Raw genomic sequence first — 10,040 nt, 5'->3', positions numbered from 1 at the left:
CAGTATATCCTTTAAAACAACCAGTGTAAAATCATACCCGTAGGGCCATTTAATTTAGCTTATGTTGATAAGAAGGACCCTCTGAACTTGGGAAGAAAATGACTCAACATGGATTTCTAAGTAACTTTGAAATCGGCCACAGAGGCAAACAGATGTTTATATAAGCCTTGAGCATATATCAGAGTATTTTGCTCCATAATCAGTGAGGTTGGTATTACTGGTAAGTGCATCTAGAAGGCTGTGCTTGATTGTGATTTCCACTCTTAAAGACACATGCTGAAGTGGAGAGGGTTCAAATTGAGTACTGGAAATTGGTGGACTAAATCTGTCAGTTGACAGTAACAGAATTTAGGTAACTGGCTCTCTAAACTGGTGGGGAAATATATAATTCATCCCCTGGCTGAAGCTAATTCTGAACACATGTAGCTCAGATTTGAACCATACCTTTGTTAGCAGTGAGAGTGATTAGCCAGCAGATTTCCTGCATAAGACTTGGCATCAAGTTGAATTTTTTTTTATGCTGTAGTCCAAGCAAGATAATATCATAGCCATTTCTGACAGAATGTCAGAATAAATTATCACAGCTGTTACCTTTATTTTGTTTTATGATCTATAAATCATCTTAATACACTTTGATTATTGATTTTTAACATTATCTAATTTAAAAAAACCCCACAACTTCCTAGGCTGTGCATAAATCCATTTAAATTTATCAGACACCTTGCTTTTGAATATAATTATGCAATATAATTGGAGAGGAATAGTGTATACATAATTTCAAATAATATAGAGAATTTTACAAAATTAACTTAAATAGCTGTTTGTGGTACATTTTTTACTAGATATATCCATTCATAAGCAATGAGAAATGCTTCTCACAAGTGCCCTGATTACTGTGGCCCACAATTGGTTTTATCAACACATTGTCATGGATAGTGATTATTCCTCTGCAGCAGAGCCCATACTCCATGTAATTTAATTTCAGTCCACCATGATTTGTGTTTGAGGTCCATCCCTGCCCTGCATCCAGTTCAGGGCTCAAAGGCTAATCCCTGAGCTCCAGCAAGTGGGGTGCACATACTGCTCTGAGCAAAAGCTGTATCCTCTGACCTGGCACATTTCTCACCTGGTGTGGTACCTCCTTCACGTCACTGACCTTGAGTGATCAGGCGTATGACCAAAGATGACAATATTTCATGCCCACAGAAGATGAGGTTTAATGAATTTGCAACATTTTACATGTTGCTTGAATAGTACTGAGAAGTGTAATTATTTGTTGTTTCTGCTGGGGTAATGCATAGGGGCTCCTGCAAGGGTGGCATTTCATAGGTAAAGACTAAAAGACAGAGATTTTAGTCTCTCCTGCACACAGATTAGATGATGTAAATATGGAATGGGACACACCAAATTCTGCTACTAAGTGGGAGGAGTGGGAGTTAGAGGGAAGATGGAAAAAAAGTGCAGAGTAATGAGGGTACAACTTTGTGAGACATTTCAAGACATTATATTTGTTTTTCTTCAATGTCAGAACAAAATGAAAGCTTACCAAATGCTTCATTAAACCATAGACAAGAAAAGACTCCTTTCTGCCACGCAGTAATTTAGTTACTGGCCTCTGCATGCTCACAACCTGTTTGGATTAAAATAAGGCAGAGTTTTTATCCCAGGTTACTCTGGCAGAGTAAGGAATTAAACCCAAACTTTTTCTGTCTTAGACTTGTAACTGAATTAGCTCAACAAGTAAGGGAGCTTTTCCGACTCCTGGAACACTTTTTGTGGTGAATAAAGGCATTTTTCAGATTATTTTTTGCCTTTTTTTATTTTTTTTTTGGAGCTGCTGCGTCAAAAATATCAGAAGCTGAGCATGTATTGGAGTGGCAGGGAGAGCTCAGCAGCCCTACACACCAGTTGCCCAGAACAACTCGGCATATGAGAACAGAACAGAGTATTTTTACTTGCTTAACTCTTTGCATGAAGCTAGACGATGGGCACAAAACTCTGCTTAGCTGTTTCCAAGACTACTGGTATGTTAATGAAAACAATTATCCACGAAAGAGACAAAACTCTAAATGACCTTAAGAAGTACAAAAATTAACATAATTACCAAAAAAATAATAATTCAGAATAAATTGTTAATTTATAACACATCTCCAAAGAGATTGCAGAAGTTACAGAACTCAGGGACCTCATCAGCATAAGGAGGAAAAAGTGTTCTGAGGAAAATTGATCTGCACTGGGCTCACAGGGTAAGAGTTATGGTGCTTCTGAGGACCTGTGTATAGCGAGGTACAACAGAGAGCTTCAGCTGTGGATGATCTCCCAGAGCCCTTGTGGAGAGAAGGAACACATGGCATTTCTTGTCTCTCTATCTGTGGAAGGTCTACATGCCCATCATACTATGGGAACCAGGTTTGAGGAAGCAGCATGAAAAAATGCTATGTGGCAAACAAGTGAAAGTCCAGCCCAAGTGTCACCACAGACACAGAAAAGGTCAGGGCAAGGTTACTCCACACATTGCTTTGGGTAGGAGAACCCTTCCTGCAGTCCTCTACACAGGTGGGCAGAGGTAGTTGTAGGAGGTGCAGGAGCAATAGCTTTAGAGGGCCATTATTTCCACCTGTGCTTTGGTTCTCCATTCCTGAGTTTCTGAAGAATTTACTGTACTGACTTTGATAGCATTTGTTTGTTTGTGTGGGGGGTTCCTGGCAGGACTGGGGAGCAACTCCTCCCCTATTCTCCAGATGAAAGCCCATCCCAAGTAAGGATGAGAGTGAGACCCAAGGAAGTGTGTGAAATTCTTCACTTCTATGCTTCTGGTGGGAGACTGAATCCCTCTTCCTGCATAATCGGAGGGGCTATGTGTTATTATTGTTCCTAAGCAACTCGCTTACTGTGGGAACCCCTGCTATGCCAGTGCTCAGAGTTTGCATTATACAGTGTCAATTTTGTCCTGGCAGTTTCTTGATTTTCTTTCTTCACCCTACTGAAAGGAGGCCTTTTTGGTGTTGGGTCTTTTTAATAGTCAGTGAAACACACAGTGAAAGGTGTGTGATAATAGAGGCTCTGAGATAGCTGTGCACTCATAATAACCTGTGTTCACATTTAAAAGCCTCAGCCCCAGAGTGTTTCTGTGAAAGCAGCATAGCGCAGGCCTTTTTATTACCTGCCAATTCCATTTCTTAGAGTGAAGTTGCCTCTGAGCCAGGGTATTTTCTGCAAAAACCTGTTCCTGTGGATGGATGTGGGGGTGGGTGGATGGGTGGGTACGCAGGACAAAGGGACAGGTGTGATGGGAGGACAGTGCCTAGATATTACAGAATTGCTGTAGAAAATATCTTGGCTATTTACTCCTCAAACCAGATGGTGCCAGTTGATTACCTCCACTGATAGAAGCTGTACCTGTTAGTGAGGGTGTGAAGAAACCGCTCTGCAGCGAGAGTTTAGGGAAAGCCAAACTATTGCTGAAGCAAGATCCTGCCACAGGAAGATTAATTTGTGAAGGTTAAAGGGCGGGGGCAGGGTGAACCCTGTACAACACAGAGCTGTTGCCCTGAGTTATGGGGACTGCTCTGCTGCATGTCCATGGGCAGATAAGTTATGTCTATCCCATAGGAGGGGATTTGCAGAGCTGAGAGGTGCTATGTCATAATGCCAGAGAAATTTCATGTTTGAGTTCAAACCAAGGTGACCTGTCCATCCCACAAGCCCAGCCTCCCTCTGCTCCTTTGATTCAGCATCTGCCTGAGCAAACAGCTTAGGACAGAGCTCTCCTCTGTGTGCATACTCTCCTTCCTCTGCAACCATCCGAAGGGCTTTGTGCATCTCTGTCCCTGAGCAGCTCAGCACTAGTCCCTGTCAGATCAGCCCTTCCCCTGCACACAGTGGGGTTAATTTTTTCTTGATGTGCTTGCTGAGAGTGCTCTCTATAATAAATAACTATAATCAAAATGGCCTCATCGTAGAAGCTTCATACTGTTTCTACAGCTTTATATTTGATTGCTTTCATTTCCACTGCGTTGGTTTTCCCAGTGGCTTTAAGGGACTTATCTTGGATTTGCACTGATTCAGGGAAAGCAGAATCAAACTGTCTCTATAAGATGCGGGGGGAGATTCTGAGGCAGGAAAGGGAGAATTTCTACAGTACAGTAGAAGAACACATGCTGTTTTTTTCATATGTTGGCTCCTGGAACTTCACTGCAAAAGTAAATAAATTGCCTCAGCAGTTTGTGAAAAATGCCCTTTAATGTTTGCTGGCCCCTGGAAGTGCTAAACATTGTCACATTTGTTGAAAATGCCAGTAAAAGACTCCTGGGAATTTCATCCCCATGCCTGCAGCTTTGATAAGTTTTATAACAATCTGGTGTAGTACAGCACTACTAGTAAGAACGACTGTGTTTGTGAGGTACTGAAAAATACCAAGAAAATGCACTCTAATCTTTATTCCTGTCAGATTAGAAATATATTGATATATCAAATGCTTAAAAAGTGGACAAAACAGATGAAAATTGAATGAAACAGATGAATACGTGCCCTTACACTGAGATTCAATAGGATTCTACTTGCCATTTTATTTTTTTCTGGAGCTCCAGAAGAATTGTACATTTGCAAAATGTAAAACTCTGGTTATAGCCCAAGTCCTGAATATTAACTAAATCAGGGGTATCTCTGTTGTAAAATTAGTCTATGGAAAGAACTGATACAGTTTGTGTAATTTGAAGAACTTGTCACTAAGTTATTGAAGACAGGATTCAAATGCCCGTGCTATATGCTTGAGGGAACAGTATTCCACCATAAGTATTTCAGTCTGCACTGTAGTTGTAAAGCCGTTGGGTGTAAAAGCTAGTTAGTGTTGTTTACCTCCTGATACAAACTTCACTGAAATCAATACATTTGGCTGCTAAGTAGAATAGCATCTTTTTGCTTTCACATTTTTGCATTGTACTCAAGGGGAAAAAAAAAGAAGAAAAAAAAAAACAGAAAATCTGGCCAGCTGTATTCCAAAGCCAAATTCTGCAATTTAGAATTCTGGTTCTATCTGCTTATGTTGTTAAAGAAGAAGAAGAGAAAACAAACCGGTAGCCATACATACAAACACGTATCCATACATATTCATTTTTAGAACTGTATGTCAACTAAAACTGGTTTGAATTCTGTGAATATTTTGGGTTTTTTCCTGTCATCTTCCAGTATTTTTGCTTCCATTTCCATTAAGAACATCAAGAAAGGAATCATAGAATCATTTAGGTTGGAAATGTCCCTTAAGATCATCAAGTCCAACTGCTAACCCAGGACTGCCAAGTCCCCACTAAGCCGTGTCCCTAAGTCCAACATCTACATTTAAAAGACATTTAAAGGTTTTGTAAATACCTCCAGGGATGATGACAACCGTTTCTCTGGGCAGCTCATTTCAATTCTTGACAATCCTTTCAAGGAAGAAATTTTTCCTAATATCCAATCTAAATCTCACCTGGTGGAACTTGAGGCCATTTCCTCTCATCCTGTCACTTGTTCCCTGGGAGGAGACACTGACACCCCCCTCACCCCCCCCACCTCCTCACACCCCTCCATCTACAGCTTCCCTTCAGGTAGTTGTAGAGAGTGGTAAGGTTTCTCATGAGTTTCCTTTTCTCCAGGCTAAACAGCCCCAGCTCCCTCAGCCACTCCTCATAAGAGTTGTGCTGCAGACCCTAAACCAGCTCTGTTGCCCTCCATCTTCCAAAACAAAATATTATCTTCTAGAATTATTTTGAGATCAATTTTTGTAGACTCTAGGAATGTGTCTAGTTTGCATAAACACAAACACAAGTCAAAAGATTTTTGCAAGTGTCCAAATTTGATACAACTGCAAGATTATCTGTTGAACTTTGAGACTCCCTATTACAGTATTTAGGCAATTTTGAAGCAATTTTGGTCTGCAGAACTGTGACGTGGTTGAGCTTCTTATTTCTTTTGCTCTTCTACCTTCCCAGGTAGTTATGACAGACACAAATACTTTTTACTGCTCCATTTTTTTCCCTGCAAAGTAGAGTTCTACTGAAGGAATGTGTGGACTTTACACATGTGGAGTTTGTCTTTACTCCATTTTAGGAAGAAAGGATAGTTATTCCATAGGTGGTAAATGTGCCTCCTAGAATTCTGCCACAGGAACAGTCTTGTAGAATTGTATTATACTGATGAGTCTGGCTTTGCATCTTTTCTTTAGAGCCTAACAACCTGTTGGTTGTCACAATACTACTACCTACTTGTTATATGTCTTATTGTTCCAGGAAGAACAAAATCTGTATTAGTCTGCCAAATAAACCCTAAATAAACCCTGCTTGCTCAAAGACCCTGTAGTCCAAATCCTAATAAAATAAATCTCTGAGAAGAAAGAGGGATCAAATAATAATAAAATAAGTTGCTGATGAGACTTGAAGAACTGAAGGACCCTGTCTTAACTAAAGCTTCATAAGCTAAAACTAATGCAACAGTAACAGCATACCTGTTGCCATTGTGGTAGTGAGAAGATATTTCTCAGTGCTTCTCAGGAACTAGGAGTAGCAGAGCTGTTTACAGAACACAGTGAAAAATCTCATGAGTATTAATCAGTCCTACTCACTTTTGAAATGGGTCACTTTTTAGCAAGTGGCCTAGAAGTGAAAAGCTTTCTTCTTAACATCACTTCCATGAGTCATCCCATTTCCCCCATATTGGTTAATATAATTTAATTTCCCTTTCTTTGCCTGTCATAAGAAAATCTGGGAAAAGGGTTGCTTTTCTCTGTACTTGCAAATTAATTGATATAATTTGTTTGAGATCTCCTTCTTTCATGGTGCTTTCTTAAATTTAGAACCAAATTAAATGTGTTCCTAGCCATTGTAGAATACATTGATTAGAACTGAATTATGTTCAGTTGTGATCTATGTTGAAATTTCCATGACACATCTCTCCTGGAGCGAAACTGAAAAGGAATTTGAATCTCCTCTATTCATTTCCAATGAATGCAGTCCATTAACCATTAAATCCAAGAAGTTGTGGTCAATATTTAGAACAGATGAATGTGTAGATTTAATGAATGATGCGGCTATTAGAAAAAAAGTCTCAAGTAGTTAACTAAATACCCTATGTCTATTAAAGGATAATTAATGACAAGAACATCTATTTTTTTCCTTTTGTAAATTTTATTGCAGCAGTCTCCACAGTCACCAGTTTCAATCAAGACAGGATCCTTGATTATGACAGTAAATACTGTAAGATTTTGATTGAGAAAATGTGTGTGCTTAGTATGACTGCTGTGAACATTTGCATATTGTGAGCATTTACATATGTCAGCTTATGTGCAAAAAGGTAACAGGAATATATGTGTTTTCGGGGGCTGTGGTGCCAGTGTCCACCTTTGCAAACCCACCGTGGCAAGTTCAAGCCTTCTAGTCTCTCACAGGTGACTGTTTTCAACCTCATACACTGTAAGTGGGCACTTGAACATCAGAGTGAAAGGTGTTTGGTATTCATACTATGCTATAGGTTGCTGCCTGTAAATGGGAAAAGGTCAACAGAGGACTGACATTCCACAGGAAATCATGTGTATGTTTATCACCTTGACAAAGCTCCACAGAATATAAAAGGGAAAATCTTCCAATCTCATCCCTACTGGGTTTTTTAAGCCCAGAATATTGTTGCAATGGACCATAAAACTCAATGTACGTGTGAAAAAGCAGAATCTTCTTTTTTCCTGACTTTTTGCCACCTTTTTGTTTTCTTGTCTTATGTTGATGCATTCTTTCTCCTTTAGTTTTTAGAAACAAACCATTCTTCATTTGAAAAGGCTGCATGAAAGGAATTGTACATGTATGTGTAGAAGAGAGAAAGAGACAGAAGTTGTCCCCTGTCTGGATCCAACAGTAAACAGCTTCTCGAGTAACTATCACACTAAGAGAACAGCACATCTAGGTTGTTCCTGTGATGACACAAAGTAGCATCTACCCCACCTGATATCATTACACAGACAGCCTCTAATCCCAGATGACTAACATAAAAGCTCCATAACCTTGTGATACTATTAAATGAAAGGTAGGTCATATATGGGTTATGACGAGTTGGAACTGTAAGAATTGCTGTTGTCAGAGAGGGAGTAATCGCAGAACCTTTGCTCTGTAATGATATAACCAGGTTATCCCACAGTGGTTCATTTCTTCCCAACCCTTCCCGGACAGTGTTGGCTCTCTGATGATACAAATGCAACAACTGAACTCTTGGAGAACTGGTATTGTCATACTTTTATAGATTTTTCTTCCTCAAATGCTTACACAGATATATATTGGATCTTTGTTCGTCAAGCGTAATCATTGTCAAATGTATCTGCACTTTTTTAACTTTTGAAATGACATCTTTCTGATCAAAGAAAATGCTCATCTTCTTTCCATCACGAAGAATAATACAGTACTGGTTCTCTTCCAAAGAACAAATCTAATGTCTTGTGGCTTTGCTCTTTCCTTAAGACATATAATTTACCACAGCAAGCTTTTCAATTAGACCCTGATCCAAAACTTATAACTGCTGTTGGGGAAAAAAAAAACATAACCAAAAAACAACAAAACCAACATTGCCTTCAGGCTCTTTCAAGCAGTTTTATGTATAGTTATCCACACAATGGTCACACTTGCGTGACAAGGCTACATTGTAGGGACAATATATACAATACAGAATTTCCTTGGGATATTAATAGTAATTTTGGATAGTAGGAAAGCTACCTTTTCTTCTCCTTTTTCTTCATGTCAGTTCTGGCGATCAACTGTAAAATGTGACAGTGATTAGACATGGCAGATTTTTCTTTTATCAGTGTTTTGATGCACCAAAACTTACTCCTTCTGTTTTCTCTCTCACTCTTTATTTATTTATTTATTTATTTTAAATCTAAGAGAAAGATTTATGGCATCTTTGGGAAATAGCCCTATGAACCACATTTCTGACTGCTTCAGAGGGGGAATTTCTGTCCTCTTTCATGTCTGTCTTTACAGCTTTTGCCACAATGTGACAACAGAAAGAACCTTTCCTACCATCGCACTATCGTGTTAACACTGTGAATGGAAAATGGCAAAGAGGGAGACTTTAATTTTCCACAGAATGTGCAGCACTACCCAAATGTGGGCTCTTGTTCAGCCAGCTGGTGCATCCAAGCAGTCAAAGTGGAGTCTCTGGCCAAGCAACATCCCTCACTGCTGGCCAATGTGGTGACAGTGTGAATACCCAGAGGGCAATCTGCTGAAGGGGGAAAAGGGCAAGCAATCCCTCAGATGGAGGGGGACAAGCCTGCCAAGAGGCACAGACACCAACTTTTGTGCAGGTTCCAGGAGCACCGGAAGCAGCTGGCGCGCTCAGGGTGCGCCTGAGCAGAGCGCAGGGATCAAAATACTACTAACTCCTCTTTAGGTCTGATCCTCCCTGAGCTGCACAGTAGCCAAAAGTTGGGCTCCCTGTCGCTCTCGCCTGCGATCTGGGAGTGGATCAGCCCGACGCCGCGATCCCTGGATGAGCCTCTGCCTCGCAGCCGCTCGTCTGCGCATGAGTCGCTGCGGGAGGCTCCGCGGCTGGAGTATTTGAGGGGCTGGGCAGCGGGGGAAGATGCTCAGTGCCTGCGGAGGCCGAGCGCACGGCGGAGTGGAGCCGCGGCGGGGCATGGAGGGGGCTCCGGCGCGGGGGGCCCGCGGACCGCCGGCCTGAAGCCCCGGGCGGTGCGGCCGTCGGGGCATCGCCGCTCCAGCACCGCGGACAGCGCACGGCGAGCGGATCCGCGCCTCGGCTCCCGCCCCGCTCCCCACAGCCCAGCTCCCTGGGCTCCGGCCCCGGGCGCCCCGGACCCCCTAAGAATCGCTCCTACTCCGATTCTCGGGTACCTCCACTTCCATTTAACCTCCCGATCGCAGCCGCTGCGCACAACCGCGGCGCCCCTCTACCCTCGGGCTCCCGCCCTGCTTCCTCCCGGCCCCTGCTCCCCTTCTGCCTGACTCTGCTGTCAGAGATCCCCGCTCCCCCTGGGGTCCTCTCCCATCTGCCCCGCTCCC

The sequence above is a fragment of the Manacus vitellinus genome, unplaced genomic scaffold, assembly GCF_001715985.3.
Source record: "Manacus vitellinus isolate BGI_N305 unplaced genomic scaffold, ASM171598v3 scaffold_0_pilon, whole genome shotgun sequence".
NCBI lineage: Eukaryota > Metazoa > Chordata > Aves > Passeriformes > Pipridae > Manacus > Manacus vitellinus.
This window is presented reverse-complemented; position numbering follows the sequence as displayed.